We start from the raw sequence: 20,949 nt of genomic DNA on the forward strand, positions 1-20,949 counted from the left end.
CAGAGATGCTCCACAAGGACCTTTCCTTCTTGTCAATTAAAATTCATGCCTCTGCCATTTCATCACATTATAATACTGAACCACCCATCTTCTCTCAACCCCTGCTAAAGCAATTCCTCAGGGGGGCCAAAAATTTAAGACCTCCCAGGAGAGCCAGTACTCCAGCCTGGGACCTTAACTTTGTATTGGAAAAGCTTGCTGTACCTCTTTCTGAGCCAGCTGCAACTGCAGAGTTGAAATTCCTTTCTTGGAAAACAGCCTTCCTTCTAGCCATTACTTCAGCTAAAAGAGTGTGGTAGTGCGAAGGAGCTTAGAATCAAGAAAATTAAACTTATTGAAGTGGAAAAGATTTTCCTCTTTGTGCAACTTTTGGGACCGTGGCCCCTAAAAGGCTAGGTTAACACTGGATGTTCATCGTGCATACAGCTGCAGTCATAACAGATGGGTTCTCCTGCCGTCAGGCGGGTCCTCGGTCGGCCGAATTCCAAAGTTTAGGTCCGGCGTCGGTTGTCGTCGCTTTCTTTCCTGATGTCAATGCGACAGGGGTATGTAAGACACAGCCGACGCCATTTTCTTCAGTCTTTTGCCGCACGGTGCCCAAAGCAGAAGCAGTTCGCAAGTGCCGGTTGGCCAGCTCCTGAAATTACGAAAATTTGGAAACCGAAGTCTTCTTTAAAGCTAAGTACCCCGTTGGGGAAACTTTTCTTGCCTCGGACCGATGTCAGACAAAGTTAACAATTGTATTTCTTGTGGGAAGCAAATACCGCATAAGGATTTCCATTCCTTCTGTATACCTTGTTTAGGCCCAGACCACGACGTCTCGAGCTGTCGCTTTTGTGCTACTTTCAATAAACGCACTAATAAGCGTCGGGCGGAGTTCGCCCAACACTTTTTTGGAAAGCTTTTAATTATAAAATGTTGTCTGAGACTCCGACTACTGTTTTGTCCAAAAAACGAAAGGACAAAGACCGACACGCGAGGTCCGCGGTCTCCACCGACACCACGCCAAAACCGGCTACACGTGGTCCGGTTCTCAGTGAGGCGCCTACGCAGCCCCTGACTACCGACGACACTTCTCTGGCGGTGTCTTCTATAACCGAGACCGCAGGTTCCTCTGCCCATACCCTGACTACAGCTACCGAAGCCACTGTGAGTGTTGAGCCTCTTAATGTGGACAGGTCCACTTCCACCCATGGTGTCTTCAGACCTTCTAATTCCTTTTCCATAAAGGCCTTTACTAAGTCTAAATCAGCCATGCATCCCAAGAGGCCTGTTGCACAGTGCCCATCTCCAGGCCCCATGCCTAAAAAGCAGATGCTCAAAATGGCTGAGGATTTAATTACTGTTATCAGGGGTTCCCAACCCCCACCGGACAAGAGACCCAGAGTGGAGGAATATTCTCCCTCTTCTAACCAAGGCTCCATTATTTCAGAACGTTCTGATGAAGAGGAACACTCGTACTCCCCTTTTGAAGATTCTGATGCAGAGCAGTTTCTGTATCCCCCCCAGAGGATTTTTCTTTCGGGGAAACCTTGCATACCTTGAGGGAACACTTCCATTGGGAAGGCCAAGATTTTTCAGATACCAAGAAAAGGCTTAGGGAATTTCTTTTGCTACCTCAGCACAGACCTCTGGCGATACCTCCTGTCTTGGACATACTTGATGATGTTGACTCGGAGGCTTGCCTTAATCCGGATTCCCTGCCTCCTGCCCCAGTCAAGCCTGATAGGTACTACAGAGTTCCTAACTCACACCAATTTCTTTACAAAAGCCATAATGCTGACCCTGAAACCATTTCTCAAGGCCCCAAGGGAATGAAGGCCTCTACTGCTAAGAATCCATTACCTTCCGAAAGAGTCCAGATCCTTAGAAAGGTGAGGAAAAAGGTATATACCTCGCCACCCTAGCCATGAGGGCCTTAAATTGTCAGTTCCATATGCTTAAATATCAGCAGTTTCTGTTATCACAATTAAGGAATAAAATGTCACAGCCTGAACAACCAGATTTGAAGGAGTTGCAGGATATGATGCATAGTGCAGAACAAGTGGGTAAACACACCTTACAATGTGGCTATGATGCTCTAGAGGCCTCAAGTAGAGCTGCTGTTACAGGATCAGTCATTCGTAGACATGCCTGGCTTAGGGAACAAACCTTGCCTGATCATGTTAAAGCTAAACTACTAGATGCTCCTTTACAAAAGGATGTATTATTTGGTACTAATGCTGAGGAGATACTACGGAAAATGGAAGAAAAAGCTAAATCTATGCAAACTGTCAAAGCTTTTCTACAGGTACAACCACCACGTTTTAGCAGAAATTGGCCTTCAAAAAACTGGTCCTTTCCAGCCACGGACAAGCCCCAAAGAGGTAGATACAGGCGCACAAGGGGCAGAGGACAATCTCAAGGATCATATAGAGGCAGGCAATGGCAATCTCCAGCACCAAGAGGTGGCGAAGACAGTGCACAATACAGGAAACAAACCCAATGACTTTCCCCTTTGCATGCCAAGCAAGGCTCAGGTGGCAGCACCCTTGGGAGGAAAGCTGGCATTATTTTCAAAAAATTGACATATTGTCACAAAAGACAAATGGATCCTGGACATTATAAACAGATGCTACAGATTTCATTTTCGCACTCTTCCACAAATGAGAGGCATGCCGAACCTGCCACACAATCAAAGGGCAGAGGCTTGAATACAAATTTCAAAGCTCATGGACATGAAAGCTATTCAAGAGGTACCTACTCACGAACAAGGTCAAGGTTTTTATTCCAGACTATTCCTGGTACCAAGGAAGGGAACCGATTGGAGACCCATTTTGGAGTTATCCATCCTAAACACATTTCTACTCGTACCAAAATTCAAGATGCTCACCTTACAGCAGCTTTTTCCCATGCTGGGCAAGGAGTCTTGGCTGGTAACATTGGACCTCAAGGAGGCATACCTGCATGTCCCAATCAGACAAAGCTGCAGAAGATACCTCAGATTTCTTGCAGGTTCAATCCACTATCAATTCTCTGCATTGCCCTTTGGCTTATCTACTGCGCCCAGAGTATTCACAAAATGCCTGGCATCAGTAATTGCCTACTGCAGACTTCAAGGGATACAAATTTACCCTTATTTGGACGATTGCCTGATCCACGCGGACAGCAAACACATACTTCTGGAACATCTGGCTTATGTAACACGGTTATTGCATTCTCTGCGATACAGTCAACAAACAGAAGTCCAGGCTAACACCATCTCAGAAAATAATTTTCCTGGGTGTCAACTTGGACACAGACACCCAGATGGCTTATCTTACGCCAGAAAAACAGGGGCAACTAACTCAGTACTTCAATATGCTAGCAAATTGTACCAGGCTAACTGCAAGGAAAATCCTGCAGGCTCTGGGCTTCATGGCATCTTGCATTATTCTAATCCCATGTGCAAAGTTGCATATGAGGAAACTTCAGTGGTACCTAAAAAACCTATGGTCTCAACACAGCCACAGTTTGGAAACAATAATACCACTAATTCCATGTTTGCAAAAAGAATTTCTATGGTGGGCCCAAGCATGCCAAACAAACACAGGTCTACTATTCTGCAAGCCTCAAGCAAATCAAATCATCACAACAGACGCCTCAGACTACGCCTGGGGGGCACACATGACAGACAGGTGCATTCAGGGCAAATGGTCACAAAAGGAAAAGCACCTTCACATCAATCAAAAGGAAATGCTAGCAGTGATAAATACAATTACAGCTTTCAAGGACCTCCTGCATCCAGGGCAATTATTGATAAAAACAGACAACACCACAGTAATGTGGTACATAAACAAACAAGGAGGAACACATTCATACCCCCTGTGCAGGCTGGCCATGTCACTTTGGAACATGGCTCTGGAATGGCAAATCGAGCTTCAAGCACAGTACCTGCCAGGTTTGGAAAACACGCTGGCAGACAATCTAAGCAGAAATATGACAGACCCGCACGAATGGAAGTTGCATCCTCAAGTGTTTACAAAGATAATCCAAGTGTGGGGAAGGCCAGACCTAGATCTCTTTGCCTCCCACAAGAATCATCAATTGCCAAAATTCTGTTCAAGGACATTTCATCCAAAGGCCTGGAGAGTGGACGCCCTTTCTTTCAGTTGGGCAGCACGGACAGTTTACGCCTTCCCACCTTTGCCTCTACTGCCCAAGGTGCTCTTGAAAGCAAGAGCAGACAGACCAAAGATGATACTGATTGCTCCAGACTGGCCAAGACAACACTGGTACCCACTCCTGAGGAGCCTAACACATTCTCCTCCCTGGACCCTACCTCTAATGCCTCTTCTCCTGACTCAGCACAACTACAAAACTCTTCACAGTCAGCTGAAAACACTCAATCTGGCTGCATGGAAAATTCCTTAATACCACAGCAGACCCTACTCTCCAAGGAGGTGCAGGATGTCATTTTGGAGGCCAGAAGGCCATCTACTAGAAAAGCTTACTCCGCAAAATGGAAATGGTTTTGCGCTTGGAATGAGAAAAAGGGCCAGGATCCTAGAAAACTGAATTTGCCTCAGATATTACAGTATGTAGCTGAGCTTTTGAACAGTGGACTTTCATTTTCCTCCATCAAAATCCATGCCTCAGCCATTTCTGCAGAATACAACACTGATCCACCTTTATTCTCTCACCCACTCTTAAGACAGTTCCTCAGAGGGGCTAAGAATATAAGACCTCCAAGGAAACAACCAATACCAGCCTGGGATCTTAATTACATTCTAGAAAAATTAACATTGCCTCCCTTTGAACCAGCTGCCTCAACATATTTGCAATATTTGTCCTGGAAAACAGCTTTCCTTCTGGCTATTACCTCAGCTCGTAGGGTCTCGGAACTACAAGCCCTCATGGTTGTGCAGTCCTTTCTCATCTTCCATCAGGACAGGGTTTCCCTATGAACCAACCCATCATTTATGCCTAAGGTAGTATCCAGGGTAGCTTTAAATCAGGCCATACACTTACCTACCTTTTTTCCCCAATCCTCAAAACAAAGGGGAAAGGCTGCTACATTCCTTAGACATCCATAGACAGCTACGTTACTATTTGGACAGAACAAAGCCTTTCAGGAAATCAGAACAACTCTTTGTGTCCTACGCTGTAGGAGCTCAAGGGAAGCCAATTTCCAAACAGACAATTTCAAAATGGATAGGCCACTGCATACGGTTTTGTTACTCCTTTCATGGTAAACCTGTACCTGTAGGCATCTGATCCCACTCCACAAGGGCCACAGCTACCTCTGCAGCCTTCCTCAGAGGAGTCCCTACCAAAGATATTTTGGAGGCAGCCACTTGGAGTTCTGTGCATACCTTCACTAAACACTACCACCTACCTTTATACTCCAAAACTAGAGCAGGCTTTGCCACTGCTGTGTTGCAGGGCATTCTGGCTCCTCCCAGTTCCACCTAGTTCCTACCACCCTGTGCGTAGCTTTTGGATTCTACCCATCTGTTATGACTGCAGCTGTATGCACGATGAACATAGTACAGATGTCCTTCATGGATGCATCTGCAGTCATAACAACTGGGTTGTCCTGTCGTCAGGCAGCCCTTCAGTCGGCCGGATTCCAAAGTCCGGGTCCGGCTTCGGCTGATGTCGCACTTCACCCGACGTCATCTCTGTTGGTCTTCGGGTATAAAAGCATCAGCCGACGCCATTTTCCTCAGTCTTTCTTGCCGTGCGCCCAAGCAGAAGCTGTTCGCAAGTGCCGGTCGGTCGGATCCAGAGATTACTTCTACCGAATACTACTCAAGACTTCTAAAGCTAAGTACCCGTTGGGGACTCTTTCTTGCCTCAGCCGATGTCAGAAAAAGTTAATAATTGTTTAACCTGTGGGAAACAAATACCTCATAAAGATTTCCACTCTTATTGTCTGCCTTGTTTAGGCCCAGCCCACGACGTAGCAGCCTGTTCGGCCTGTGCTTCTTTCAACCGACGAACGCTTAGGCGTCGGTCGGAGTTTGCAGAACAGTTTTTCGGTTCTGATTTTGCGTACATTATGCCGCCGGATCCTCCGACTACCCAATCTGCCAAAAACGCAAAGATAAAGACCGACACTCGCGGTCCGCGGTTTCGGCCGAAACCATGGTTAAGCAAATCATGAGTGTCTCGGTTTCGCCGAAACCGAGAAAACTGATCAAAGTACAGCTGAACCTATCTCTACAACTGAGGCCCCTGCTACCACTCTTGAATCGGCCTCAGAAATTTTATCCACTACGGTGGTTGCCACTGACTTATCAGACACCATTCCCTTGGATGTCTCTACCCCAGCACGTGGTGCTGCTAGGCCTCCAGCAGCCATGTCCATTAAGGCCTTCGCCAGGGCTAAAGCAGCCAAGACTACTAAGACAGTGCCTGTTAAACCCCCACAACCAGGCCCTCTTCTAGTTCTCAAATGCTTACTTTGGCAGAAGATTTAATTTCATTAATTAGAGGATCTCAATCTCACCCAGACAGGGCCTCTCAGCCCCAGAGAAGAGACATAGGGCAGAGCCCCTGAGCCAGTGTCCTCTGATGATTCTGCTGACGAATCAGACATAACTGACCAGCCAGAGGCTCCTTTCTCCAATTTTGAAGATTCTGATGCTGAAGAATCCATTCCAGCTGCTTCCCACCAGAAGAATTCTCCTTTGGGGAAACCTTACATGCCATGAGAGCAGTTCCAATGGCAGCAACAGGATTTTCAGACTCCAGAAAAGACTTAGGACCTTTCTGCACCTCCCACAGCACAGGCCCTTAGCTATACCTCCTGTTCTCTCTGTGGTGGATGATGCTTTCAATGATGTCTGCTCGCTCCAGATTCTTTACCCCAGCCCCTGCCAAACCAGACAGATTTTACAGGGTGCCAGATACTCATCACCACCTTTACAAGGCCCCACTTGCAGACCCGAAACTATATCCCAGGGTCCCAAGGCAGTAGCCATGACCATAGCTAAAACCCTATTCCTTCTGAAAGGGAAGCAAGGTCATTAGACAGATGGGGTAAAAGGTCTACACTTCAGCTACTCTCTCAGCTAGAGCTTTAAACTGTCAGTTTCACATGATACAATACCAAGAGTTTATGCTTGATCAGTTAACTAAAAAGCTAACCACTGATGAATCTCTTGATAAGAAATATGTATTAGAAATGGTAAATAACATACAACAGGTTAGCAACCATTCCTTAAAATGTGGCTATGATGCACTGGAGGCTTCATTTAGATCAGCCATGACTGGCACAGTGATAAGAAGGCATGCATGGCTAAAGGAGCAAGCTTTACCGGATCATGTTAAAGCTAAGTTGCTAGATGCTCCTATGGATAAGACAAGTTTGTTTGGTACACCTGCCCAGCAGGTTATGAAGAAAATGGAAGAAAAGGCAAAATCTGTTCAAACGGTTAAAGATTTCTTGCAGGTTCAACCCCAAGGTTTAGCAGGAACTGGCCTGCCAAAATTGGTCCTTTCCTGACTCCACAAAATTTCAAAGGGCAGGAATAGACGCTCCAGAGGCAGAAACCAATCCAGAGGAGGTGCCTACAGAGGACCGACAGTGGCAAGGTAACAACAGAGGCACAGACACAACCACTGCCACTACATCAGCACAACCACAGTGACTTAACCTAAATCCGCCTACCAGGGAACAAATAGCAGCTCCTCTAGGCGGAAAGTTAACCTTATTTTCAAAGAACTGGCACTACATAACAAAAGACAAGTGGATTTTACAAACCATAGATCAAGGTTACCGGTTTCACTTCCACACTTTACCAGTCAAAAGAGGAATGCCAAATCTACCTCCAAATCAAAAAACAGAGGCACTACAACAGATAATGGAGTTAGCAAACATGAGAGCTGTGGAAAGAGTGCCAACAGCAGAGCAAGGAAAAGGGGTTCTACTCCAGACTATTCCTAGTTCCAAGAAAGGAAAAAAGTTGGAGACCAATTCTCGACCTGTCCACCTTAAATACATACATCATTGTCCCAAAATTCAAAATGCTGACCCTACAGCAACTTCTTCCCATGCTGGGCAAGGAGTCTTGGCTGGTAACTCTAGATCTCAAGGAGGCATACCTGCACGTCCCCATTCGACCAATCTGCAGAAGATACCTCAGATTTCTTGCAGGATCAGAGCACTATCAATTCTCAGCATTGCCCTTTGGCTTATCTACTGCGCCCAGAGTATTCACAAAATGCCTGGCATCAGTAATCGCCCATTGCAGACTACAGGGAATTCAAATTTACCCATACCTGGACGACTGCCTGCTACAAGGGGACAACAAAAGCAAGCTGACAACAGATTTACAAAGGGTCATTTACTTGCTACAAGCACTGGGATACACAGTCAATTTACAAAAGTCAAGGCTGATACCATCCCAAACAAGGACATTCTTGGGCTGAATTGGACACAGTAAAACAAATGGCATTCCTGACTGCAGAAAAACAAAAGAACTCCCTCTTTACTTCTTGGCACTAACAAAACTGAACAAGTTAACAGCAAGAAAAGTACTGCAGGCCTTGGGCTTCATGGCATCATGCATAATCTTGGTCCCATTTGCCAGACTACATATGAGAAAACTACAGTGGTACCTAAAGAATTTATGGTCCCAACACAGACACAGCCTAGAAACAGAAATCCCACTAATTCCATGCTTAAAGCAGGAGTTCCTATGGTGGGCTCAGGCATGTCAGTCAAACCCAGGCCTACCCTTTCGCAGATGTCAAGCAAGCCAGACCATCACAACAGACGCTTCAGACCTAGGATGGGGGGCCCACATGCTGGACAAATGCGTGCAAGGACTGTGGACACAGGATCAACTTCACCTGCACATCAACCTAAAAGAAATGCTGGCAGTAAAACTGGCAATCCAAAAGTTCAAACCATTTCTCCAAGAGGGCCAGTTGATGATAAGGACAGACAACACCACAGTCATGTGGTACATCAACAAACAGGGAGGCACTCATTCATACCTCCTATGCAGAATGACTTTGGAGCTGTGGACCCTGGCACTCAGCTACAACATCCAGTTACAGGCAATATTTGTACCGGAAAAGAAAATACTCTAGCAGACATATTAAGCAGAACCACATCGGATGCCCACGAATGGAAGCTGCACCCGGACATCTTCAAGACCATCTCAAAGAAATGGGGAATGCCTCAGATAGATCTATTCGCATCACCTCTCAATCACCAGCTCAAATAGTTCTGCACAAGGACATTCCACCCACTAGCATGGAAAGTGGATTCGCTCTCCTTCAGCTGGAAAGGCCTAACAGCATATGCATTCCCACCTCTTCCCTTGATACACAAAGTACTACTAAAAATCAAGGAAGAACGTCCAAGGATAATCCTGATAGCTCCAAACTGGCCAAGACAACACTGGTACCCACTGCTGAGGAGCATGTCTCGGAACAATATGTGGCCAATACCCCTGATGCCTTTGATGTTAACTCAGAACAACTACAGCATCATACATCCGAACCTAAAAACGTTGCAACTGACTGCATGGAACATCACATATCAGCAGCTAATCCAGAACTTTCCCAAAGAGTTAAAGACATTATTCTTGAAGCACGCAGACCTTCAACAAGAAGGAACTATGCTGGAAAATGGAAAAGGTTTGTCATTTGGAGTACGGAAAGAGGAAAAGATGTGTCAAACATAGATATGCCTAACATTCTGGAGTATCTGGCCGAACTTCTTCATTCAGGCCTGTCCTACTCCTCCATCAAGATACATGCATCAGCTATTTCAGCAGAATACAGCTTTGATCCACCTGTTTTTCGCACCCTTTGCTCAGGCAGTTCCTCAGAGGAATCAAGAATGTAAAACCTCCAAGGAAACCACCATTACCAGCTTGGGACTTAAACTTTGTGCTAGAAAAGTTGACACTATCACCCTTTGAACCAGCAGCAACAGCAGACCTACAACACCTGTCATGGAAAACTGCTTTCCTACTGGCAATTACTTCAGCAAGGAGGGTTTCAGAACTACAGGCCTTAATGGCAGTGCAACCCTTCCTAATCTTCCACCAAGATAGAGTGTCCATGAGGACTAATCCTACATTTATGCCTAAGGTGGTATCCAGAGTGTCTTTAAACCAGGCAATCCACCTACCTACCTTCTTTCCCAACCCACAAAACAGAGGGGAAAGAATACTGCATACCTTGGATGTACATAGACAGCTACGCTACTACTTGGACAGAACAAAAATAGCAGAAAGACTGACCAACTTTTTGTAGCCTATGCAACAGGAAGGGAAGGAAAAGCTATTTCCAAACAGACAATCTCCAAATGGATAGGAAATTGCATACGATTCTGTTACTCCTTCCATGGAAAACCAATTCCACAGAACATAAGACCTCATTCTACAAGGGCAACAGCCACTACCACAGCCTTCTTACGAGGAGTTGCAACCAAAGACATTATTGAGGCGGCTACTTGGACCTCCGTGCATACATTTGCCAAGCATTATAATTTGCCTCTATATTCCAGATCCCGAGCAGGGTTTGCCACTGCTGTACTGCAAGGGATCCTAAACACACCATAATCTACTTTTATCCTCCTCCCCTAGTTGGCTATGGTATTCTACCCAGTTGTTATGACTGCAGATGCATCCATGAAGGACATAGTACAGTTTTGTACCTACCATAAATGTAGATGTCCGAACTGGATAGCATCTGCAGTCAGGATTACCTCCTCCTTCCCTCTGTGGTACTCCTAGGGTGTTTACCCTCCTAATAGCTAGCTGGTGGGGGGAGTCTTTATGGTCTATTTGTTTGTATATATGTACATACATGCTTATTTTTGTGTTTACCTCTATCTTTTTGGAAACATTGGCATCTATCCAAATTTTAGCCTTCAAGAGGGCTACTGGCATCTGGGGCAAGAAACACTGAGGAAAATGGCGTCGGGTGATGCTTTTATAACCGAAGACCAACAGAGATGGAGTCGGGTGAAGTGCGACATCAGCGAAGCGGACCCGACTTTGGAATCCGGCCGACTGAAGGGCTGCCTGACGACAGGACAACCCAGTTGTTATGACTGCAGATGCTATCCAGTTCGGACATCTACATTTATGGTAGGTACAAAACTGTACTTTTTATACCTACCATAAATGTAGATGTTCGAGTGCTGATACAGCTGCAGTCCAGGTTTCCCTCCCTCCTTCCCCTCTGGGTACAGACCTAGTGGCTAACTCCTCATCTTACAACCTGATTGGGTTATCCTTCTATGGTGTATTTGCTTGCAACTACTGATTTTTGATTATATTGCATTGCATGATTATATATTTTATATATATATATATATATATATATATATATATATATATGTATATATATATATATATATATATATATATATATATATATATATATATATATTGCCTTCCTTCTGGGGGGCACCTGACATCTGGGGCAAGAAAGACTGAAGAAAATGGCGTCAGCTGTGTCTTATATACCTCTGTCACACTGACGTCAGGAAAGAAAGCGACGACAACCGACGCCGGACCTAGACTTTGGAATTCGGCCGACCGAGGACCCGCCTGACGGTAGGCGAACCCATCTGTTATGACTGCAGCTGTATCAGCACTCTAACATCTACATTTATGGTAGGTACAAAACTGTACTTTTTGGAATACCTGTCAAACCTCTACAAATTAGCTACCTTGCACAGCTTTAAAAGTTCATACATGTTAAGTTGTCAATCTCGCCTTCATTCTTGCTTGATGGGTTCGGAGCCGATCCTCGGCTCCGACTCGGCACTTGCTAAGCTCGAGAGTCACTTTTACCAGCTCGAGGCAGCCCCATATCCCATGATGCAAGGCGGTAAGTACCCAGATCTCGTTTGCCGCTTCGCTGATGAGGTCCTCCTTTTACCAGCTCCTGGTAAGTGATTGTTATATTACTACTTTTGCCCCTTTCTTCAGAAAAAACTTTAGATAATTAGTTTTAATACAGTTTTAGTCCTTTTCTGACGAGATTTTCCCTGACTCCTTAAAAATTTCTAGTCAGACTTTCTCCCATCCCATCCCCCCCTTGTTAGGGTGTGTGTGTCTGTTATTGATAGTTTTATTTAATTTAATTTCTTGGACTAGTGTTGTGTGTGTGTGGTTCACTATGTCTAAGGAAAGGGTCTCAGGCTTTAAGAAGTGTGACTCGTGCTGTCAGAAGATGTCTCTGACAGACGGTCACACTTCTTGCCTTTACTGCCTGGGGCCTCTTCACCTGCAGGACTCCTGTGCTATTTGTCACTCTTTCAGCCAGAGAGTCCTGCAGGAAAGAAGAAATAAATTAATTTTGAGGGGCCTTCTTAAGCCGGAGGGCTCCCCGGCTAAGTCGGCTCCATCTAAGACTTCAAAGTCTTCCAAGGCCCAGGCTTCTGTGTCCAAGCCTGTGGCCTCGGCTCCGACTCTTTCAGAGTCGAGATCGGCTCCGGCTGGAGCCGACTGTACTTTACATAAACCTTCGGGACCGCTAGCTATCGGTGGCGATTCTGGTTCGACCACTCGTGTCGGCTCCGATCGGTTCCGACCACCATGTGGCTCAGGCATCGGTGTCGGCTCCGATCGGCTCCGACACCGTTACTTTTGTGGCTGTATCAGCTCCGGCTGGAGCCGATGCATCGAAGCTACCTGTCGGCGCCGATAAGTTGTCGGCACCGACAGTTTCTGTGGTTTCATTGGCTCCGATGGTTCCTTCGAGGAAGAGGTCTAGGTCCCCTTCCTTGGAGCCGATACTTTCGGCTTCGCCTCTCCTCTCGGAGCGGAGCCATCAGAGCCGATCTTCAAGGTCATCCAGGCTTTCTGACCATGATTTAGAGAGAGTGGTCAATAGATTACTTAAGTCACAGGCACTGGCCCAAATGCTACATAGTCCGTCTCAGCAGATGACTATTGGTCCACACCCCATTGCAGTTCCTCCTTCGACTTTACCCCAGAGTTTGGAGTTGGAATCTTCGGGAATGGTTACTGCTACGGCTGAGGGACAGATACCCCCTTCTGTTCCTTCAGCCTCTACTCTTATCTCCTCTTCGAGACCTTCCTTAGAGGGATTCGTGGCGGGCTTCCTGGTCTCCTCCGAGGGGGTGAGTGGCATCGGACCCTTGTCCGAGCCCGCTCTTCCCCTTGGAGCCTCGGCCTTGGTGAGCTCGGCTCCGACATCTGCCTCGGAGCCTTCCCTTTCGGTGGGCCCTGGAGTTCCTAGTTCTTCGGAGCGGGTTCTCTCGGACCTCCCTGGGAGGGAAGCCTTCGAGGTGATGAAGAGTGTGCTGGCCACTGGTCTCAGCCAGCAGTCTGTTCCCTTAGCTCCTCCCTCTATAGTGCCTGTTGACATCTCTGCCACTTCTCTTGCTACAGGACCCAGAGATCCTCCGCCTCAGGTTTCCCCACTGGGAATATCCCCCTCTTCCGAGGATTCTCCTGATTTGTCGGGAGATCCTCCGCGGAAGAGGACTTGTAAGAGGAAACACGTAGACTCCCCCGAGTCTATCACTTCAGATACTGACTTAGATGAGTCAGAAGGATCCCCAAGATCCCCCTCTGAGGATGTCCCCTTCTCAGACATCCTAGAACTCCTTAGACAGAGGTGAAACTGGCCCACCAATAATCCCTCTGAGGATGAGTCAGTATACCTGGAGGCGTTTGGATCTTGGCCCTCCACCTCCTGGGTGTCTCCGCCTTTCGACCCCCTTATGCAGGTTATTGCCCGAAAGGCGTGGGCTGCTCCTGACTCTGTAGAGCCAGTCCCTAGGAGGCCTTCTAAATTTATTACTGCCCCGTCGGACAAGCAATTCCTCACAAAGGTGTCCCGCTGATGCCATGGTGGTGGCGGCTGCCACCAAGAAGGAACTTGCAGATCCTTCCGTACCTGTCCATCCTCCTAATAAGGACTCTAGGACCATGGATAGGTATGGTAAGCGGATGTTTTCTTCAGCGACCTTTGCTATGCGTTTGCTGAACTACCTATGTCACTTCACCAGACTCCAAAGGGATATCCTTAAGGAGCTAGGTGAAGTTGTGCAGGATCCTACAGCTGCAGGGGCTCAGAAAAAAATTGCTTCGCAGCTAGGAACCCTTAACTCCATTGCAAACTCCTCCATGCGGCTAATATCATATGCTGCTGATGGAGCGAGTAGGGCTGCAGGTACAGATGTGGCTCTTAGACGCCAAGCCTGGATGCGGCTATGTAATTTTGCAGATCCCTTTAAGGCGTCCTTCACAAACTCTCCCTTTGATGGGTCAGCTTTGTTTGGCCCTCAAGTGAAGGAAACATTGACCAGGTGTGAGCAGGATGGCAAAACTCTTTCGGCCGTAGGAGTCTGTTTTTCCACCCCTTCTAGACCTTACCCCAAAGGACAGAAGGGTGGCAAAATGTGGTTCCGCAAATCCCAAGGAGTCATGCCGGATTCACGTGGTCAGTTTACCCCTAGAGGCATAGGGGGTAACAACAACAGACGCCGCTCTAGAGGCAGAGGGGGTCCACAAAACCAGGGAAACAGAGAGTCTCTCTCTGACAAGCCCTTTCAGCATCCCTTAGATGTTGCCCGGCTGTCCCTCCTTGGAGGCAGTCGGGGGAAGACTATCGCTGTACCCAGAAAACTGGCGTTCCCTCACTCAAGACAGATGGGTACAGTCGATCATATCCGAGGGTTACATAATTCCTTTCGAGGAAAGTCCTTTCTATCCCTCAAATTCCCTTCCAGATGTACCACCCGGTCTAAGAGAAATTGCAGAGTTAGAAGTCTTAAAACTACTGCAAAAAAGAGCCATTCAGCCAGTTACAACAGACCATTCAGAGCCCGGAATCTACTCGAGGTTCTTTTTGGTCCCCAAAAAGACTGGAGACCAATATTGGATCTCAGCAGACTCAACAAGTCTGTCAGGAAGACAAGATTCCGAATGGTCACTCTTCAGTCAATTCTGCCCTTCTTACAGAAGGACAACTGGATGTGCTCAATAGATCTTCAGGATGCGTGCTATCACATAAAAATTCACAGACGCTCCAGGAGATTTCTCCGCTTTCGGCTGGGGTCCAGTCATTTCCAGTTCAGAGCCCTGCCCTTTGGTCTCACTACAGCCCCCAGAGTGTTCACCAAATGCATGGCAGTGGTCACGGCTCACCTGAGACGTCAAGGATTCCAGGTGTTTCCGTATCTCGACGACTGGCTCCTTTCAGCCACCACCAGGCATCAGCTTGTTCAAGCCAGGGATTACACAATAAATCTTTGTTCTCATTTGGGCATCTCAATCAACTTCGAAAAGTCATCCTTATCGCCCTGCCAGTCTATTACTTTCATAGGCGCAAACTTAAAGACTGTTCGGATGTCAGCTACCCTTACAGATCAAAGAGTTTCAGACATTCAAAGTCATGTCAGGATCATTCTAGCCAACAAGAAAGTACAGGCCAGAATGGTTCTAAAGGTATTAGGCCTCATGGCTGCGGCCATTACTCTTCTTCCCCTGGCTCGCTTCTACATGCGCCTTCTTCAGTGGATGTTGCTCACTCAGTGGTCTTTCCAACAACTTCCAGTGCGTCACCAAATTCTGGTGAGACAGATTTGCAAAAATCATCTTGCTTGGTGGATCACATCTCCCCAGATTCACCAAGGCAGACACTTTGTACCCCCATCCCCGGTAGCCACTGTCACCACGGATGCCTCCCTGATCGGGTGGGGGGGTCATTATCAGGGCAGGATGGTTCATGGGACGTAGCAACCGTTTGAGTACCACCTGCACATAAATGTCCTGGAGATGAGAGCAGTGCTTTTAACGTTGCAAGCCCTCAACGACTTTCTTCCCGTAGGGACAATTGCAGTCCACACAGACAACATGTCTGTAGTTTGGTATATCAACAAACAGGGCGGAACCAAGTCCTACCCCTTGTGTCGAGAAGCGCTCAGACTTTGGCAATGGGCGATCTCCTCTCATCGGTTTCTGGTAGCAATGCACATCCCTGGGAAAACCAACATTTTAGCGGACAGATTGAGCAGAGCTATTCTCATGCCTCACGAGTGGTCTCTCAAGCAATCTATAGTGGAAGAGATTTTTCTGGAATGGGGTCGCCCGTGTTGCGATCTTTTTGCTACTCCCCAAAACAGCAAATGCCCAGACTTCTTCTCTCTCTAGACGCTCTGACCCAGGATTGGCCCCAGGGACTTCTTTATGCTTTTCCTCCATTTCCTCTGATCCCTCAAGTTATCCAGAAAGCAACCGTTTTGAGAGCCAAAATGATTCTCATTGCTCTTTATTGGCCTCGACAAATTTGGTTCCCGTTCCTCCATCGTCACCTTTTGGTGCAGCCGTGGCATCTGGACCCAGTGCCAGATCTTCTGATTCACCAATCCGGTCAGCTGCACCGGTCTATACCTTCTCTCAACCTCACAGCATGGTTGCTCCACTTCCTTCCTTAGCCAGGCTTCCCTTGATCTCTAACCCCGTTAGAGACATTCTAGTAGCTTCCTTAAAATCCTCTACCAGGAGGATTTATACAAGCAAATGGAAACGATTCTCTTATTGGGCTAAAGCCAAAAATATTGATCTCTTCACTGCTCCAGTTCAGGCAGTTTTGGATTTCTTAGCGGAGATTTTTCATGCAGGATCCTCTTCTTCCACAGTTAGAGTTCAATTGGCTGCTATCTCGAACTTTCATGTCGGGTTCGCAGATCACAATATTATGTCCCACAGGCTTTGTAGAGCCTTCTTAAAGGAATTTTCCTCCTGAAACCTCCAGTCAGGAGTCCTCCCCTCAATGGGATCTAAATTTAGTGCTGACATCCTTGATTCTTCCCCTTCGAGCCAGCTGTTTCTTGCTCCCTGAAATTTCTTTCATGGAAAACCTTATTCCTAGTAGCTATTACATCTGCCAGGAGGGTGTCTGAACTTCATGCTCTATCGGTTCGACCCCTATTTGGTCTTTCACAAAGACAGAGTATCATTGAGAACTAATCCGACCTTTTGCCTAAGGTCGCCTCAAAGACTAATTTGAATCAATCCATTGATCTCCCTGTATTTTTTCCAAACTATTCAAACAGATCGGAACAAAAACTACATTATCTTGATGTCCATCGCCAACTCAGATATTATTTGGACAGAACTAAACAATTTAGGAAATCCGATCAACTCTTTGTTTCCTATGCTGATAACAAGAAAGGCCTTCCTGTCTCTAAAGTTACCTTATCTAGATGGCTTTCTTTTGTCATCTCTGAAATTTATCAGCTCAGGGGAAAACAGCTGTGCTCAAAACCTAAAGCACATTCAATTAGAAGCTTAGCTACTTCTACAGCCTTTCAAGCTAGGCTTCCTTTAGACACTATTTGTGCAGCGGCCACTTGGGCCACTCCTCATACCTTTGTTTCCCATTACAAATTGGACTTGGCCTCTAGGGACAGAGCCAGTTTTGGCTCTACAGTCCTCAAGAGTCTGTTCCATTGAGCCACCCAGGATAGAGGTGCTAGGGACGCGGTCCCATCAAGCAAGAATGAAGGCGAGATTGACAACTTAACATTAAGAAGTTATGTACCTACCATAACGTTCCATGTTAGTTGTCTTCTCTCGCCTTCTTTCTTGTGACCCTCCCTCCTTCCCCCAGGCCTGGACAGACCTTTTTCTACAAGGTATAATTATGCTGAAAGACCATACAGAGCTGGTCTTTCTTCCATCCTGCAGGTTTTTCTTCTGCTTTCTTCCTTTGGGAAGTGTTTATGCTTGGTGCTATTGCCCTTTTGTCATCAAATGAGATCTGGGTACTTACCGCCTTGCATCATGGGATATGGGGCTGCCTCGAGCTGGTAAAAGTGACTCTCGAGCTTAGCAAGTGCCGAGTCGGAGCCGAGGATCGGCTCCGAACCCATCAAGCAAGAAAGAAGGCGAGAGAAGACAACTAACATGGAACGTTATGGTAGGTACATAACTTCTTATTTTGCTACTTCAGCTTGCCTGGTAATAGCAACCCCTTTGTATTCTTGGCCTTTAGTTAAGCATTTTGTAAGGGATTCACTCACCTTATTCCACCCAAGAAGACAGAGGCTGTGTACCATAAGTACATGCTAGAGAAGCTGACATTACCTCCCTTTGAATTAGCAGCCTCTTTTCTTATTCATTCCAGTCCTCCTGCTGGCCAGTTCTAACCACCCAATCTCACACTGATAATTGCTACCCCCCCTCCCCCAAGCCATTCTCATAGGAGGCTATATCAATACCCACTCCTCTGGGAGCCATCTTTAAAATGTAGTATGGTAAATAACTTACATCCCCATTATAAACTTTTTGTTGTATAAATCTTGTGGTCCGGTTTAGTGTTTAGCCTTGCTCTGGCACCCCATCCTGCCCCCTATTCCCACCCGCACCCAGTACTGTTAAATTTATACAGTACTAGCCACTCCTCCTGCTTCTTCCTCCCAACCAGCATCTCACACATCGCCAAATGTCCCTCCATCTCTACAACCCAACTTTTCTCCTTCCTTTCCTGCCAAATCCTGGTTGAAAACTGTGCCCTGTGATGGCCAGGCCCCTTGCTATGCTGGCATCAACAAAAACACTAGTATTTTCACTACTCACCCTGATGCTCATCCATTATCTCCTCACTGCCTATGTAAACCAGTACCACCACGGATTTTACTACCCAAAATGTCAAACTACCACTCCAGACTTCTCTGACAAGTTAGCTCACCTAACTGTTCCCCACACATCCAAACCCTCATCCCACTTACCTCATCACCCAAATAAAACCTTAAAATCTAACCCAAGGAACAAGCACTATGTAAGACATATTCATAAGATGTTCTTCCTGTTTCACTGTTGCAGTCATCACATTGCCTGCAGGTAGTCCTCAGCCGGCCTGAATACCAGTCTTTGGATTTCTGCTTCGGATGCTGTCGCTTCTTCCTTGACATAAGGTCGTCAGGGGTATAAAACATGCAGCCGACGCCATTACATCAGTCTTTCTTGCTGTGCGGTGCCCGAAGCAGAAGCAGTTTGCAAGTGCCAGTCGGTCGACTCCTAAAATTTTCGTTTTCGAATTTCAGACCCGAAGTCTTCAAAAAAGCTAAGTACCCTGCTGGAGATCCTTTTTCCTGCTCTAACCAATGTCAGTAAAAGTTAACAATTGTCTTACTGTGGAAAGCAAATACCTCATGGAAATTATCATTCCTACTGCATCCCTTGTTTAGGCCCAGACCACGACGTCCCTCGTCTGTTTTGTGCCTTAACGTCCGAACTATTCGTCGCCGGGCTATTTTTGCAGCTAATTATTTTTGTACTCATGCTGTGCACTCCGAAATGCCTTCGTTAAGCCATCAGACTACTGATATTCCGAAAAAACTTAAGGATAAAGACAGGGACAGACGCATAGGTCCAAAACTGCCGACTATGCTTCCATTAGGCTAGTCGCCAGTCCGCCGGTACTCAGTGAGATGCTTTTGCAGTCCCAGATACCTGCCTACTTCTGATTCGCAGGCCTCTACTGAGACCCATTCGGAGTCCGGTTGGCCGCGAGATGCTTCTTCGACTATGGAACCTGCAGATGGCTCTCCCTTGGATAGGACCGGAGCTGCTATGCAGGCACCAGCTTCTGAGGGTGTATTCAGGCCTACAGACATTCATATTAAACCAACGCCATCATTTTCATCCAGATCAAAAACTCGCACCACATCTAGAAAACAGACGGCCAAACCGCAGACTCAGGCCCATATGCCTAAAGAACAAATGCTTAGAATGGCTGAAGACCTTATTACCTTAGTTAGGGGAAGCCAGCCTTCCCCTTCTAAGAGACCTAGAACTGATTTTCTTTCTGATTCTTCTGATCAGGAATCTGATATTTCTGCTCCTTCTGATTACCAGGATTTGCCCTCATCTACTTATGAGGATTCTGATGCAGAGGATTCTATTCCCTCTGCTTCCTCTCCAGAGGATTTTTCTTTCGATGAAACCTTGCACACTCAATAGCGAGTATTTCCGCTGGGAAAGCCAGGATTAATCTGACTCCAAAAAGAGACTTGGGGAATTCTTACTACTACCTCAACACAGGCCTTTAGCTATCCCTCCTGTTCTGGACATTGTAGATGATGCTTTCTTGGAATCTAGCCTTAGCCCAGACACTTTACCTCCAGCTCCCAGAAAACCTGACAGGTACTACAGAGTACCTGACTCTCACAAGTTCCTCTTCAAGAATCGTTCTGCGGATCCAGAGACCATTTCCCAAGGACCAAAAGGCATTAAGGCTACTGCTGCCAAATATCCTACCCCTTCTGATAGAGATTCTAGAGCCTTGGACAGATGGGGTAAGAAGGTATGCACTTCTGCTACTTTGGCCATTAGGGCTTTAAATTGCCAGTTTCATATGTTAAAGTATCAGCAGCATGTTGTGGGGCTACTTAAACAAAAAATTATGTTGATTCATGACTGTACTGAACATAAAGAATTACAGGATTTAAAGCATTCTGCAGAACAAGTTGGTAAACATACCTTGCAATGTGGTTTTGATGCTTTAGAAGCATCTTGCAGGGCTGCTGTCACTGGGTCTGTAATTAAAGGCATGCTTGGCTTAAGGAACAAAACTTGCCAGATCATGTAAAAGCTAAATTACTGGATGCTCCCAAACCAAGACCGCCTTTTTGGCAACAAAGCAGAAGTCCTCAAAAGGATGGAGGAAAAAGCTAAATCTATGCAAACTGTTACATTTCTTACAAGTGCAGCCTCCCAGATTCCGTAGGCATTGGCGTTCCAAGAACTGGTCCTTTCCAGCCTCTTCTAGGCCTTCTCAGTGCAAACCCAGGAACAACAGACCACCTAGATTACAGTCTCAGGCTACGCACAGATCTAAACAGTGGGGGGGGAGGCTCCCACTTTCAAAGCAGGGAGTAGTAGGCCACCCCCTGTGGAAAAATGGCACAATGACTTAACCTTAACTCTTCCAAGCCCTGCTCATCTACCTGCTCCCTTAGAAGAAAGCTCA

The 20,949-nt window shown here is 46.5% G+C and overlaps 1 protein-coding gene across 2 annotated transcripts in view; it reads left to right on the forward strand.

The window, feature by feature from the left end:
• Positions 1-20,949, forward strand: part of BACH1 (BTB domain and CNC homolog 1) — a 590,796-nt gene that overhangs the window by 373,331 nt on the left and 196,516 nt on the right. The window lies entirely within an intron of this gene.

The sequence above is a fragment of the Protopterus annectens genome, chromosome 5.part0, assembly GCF_019279795.1.
Source record: "Protopterus annectens isolate FY-2018-M chromosome 5.part0, PAN1.0, whole genome shotgun sequence".
NCBI lineage: Eukaryota > Metazoa > Chordata > Ceratodontiformes > Protopteridae > Protopterus > Protopterus annectens.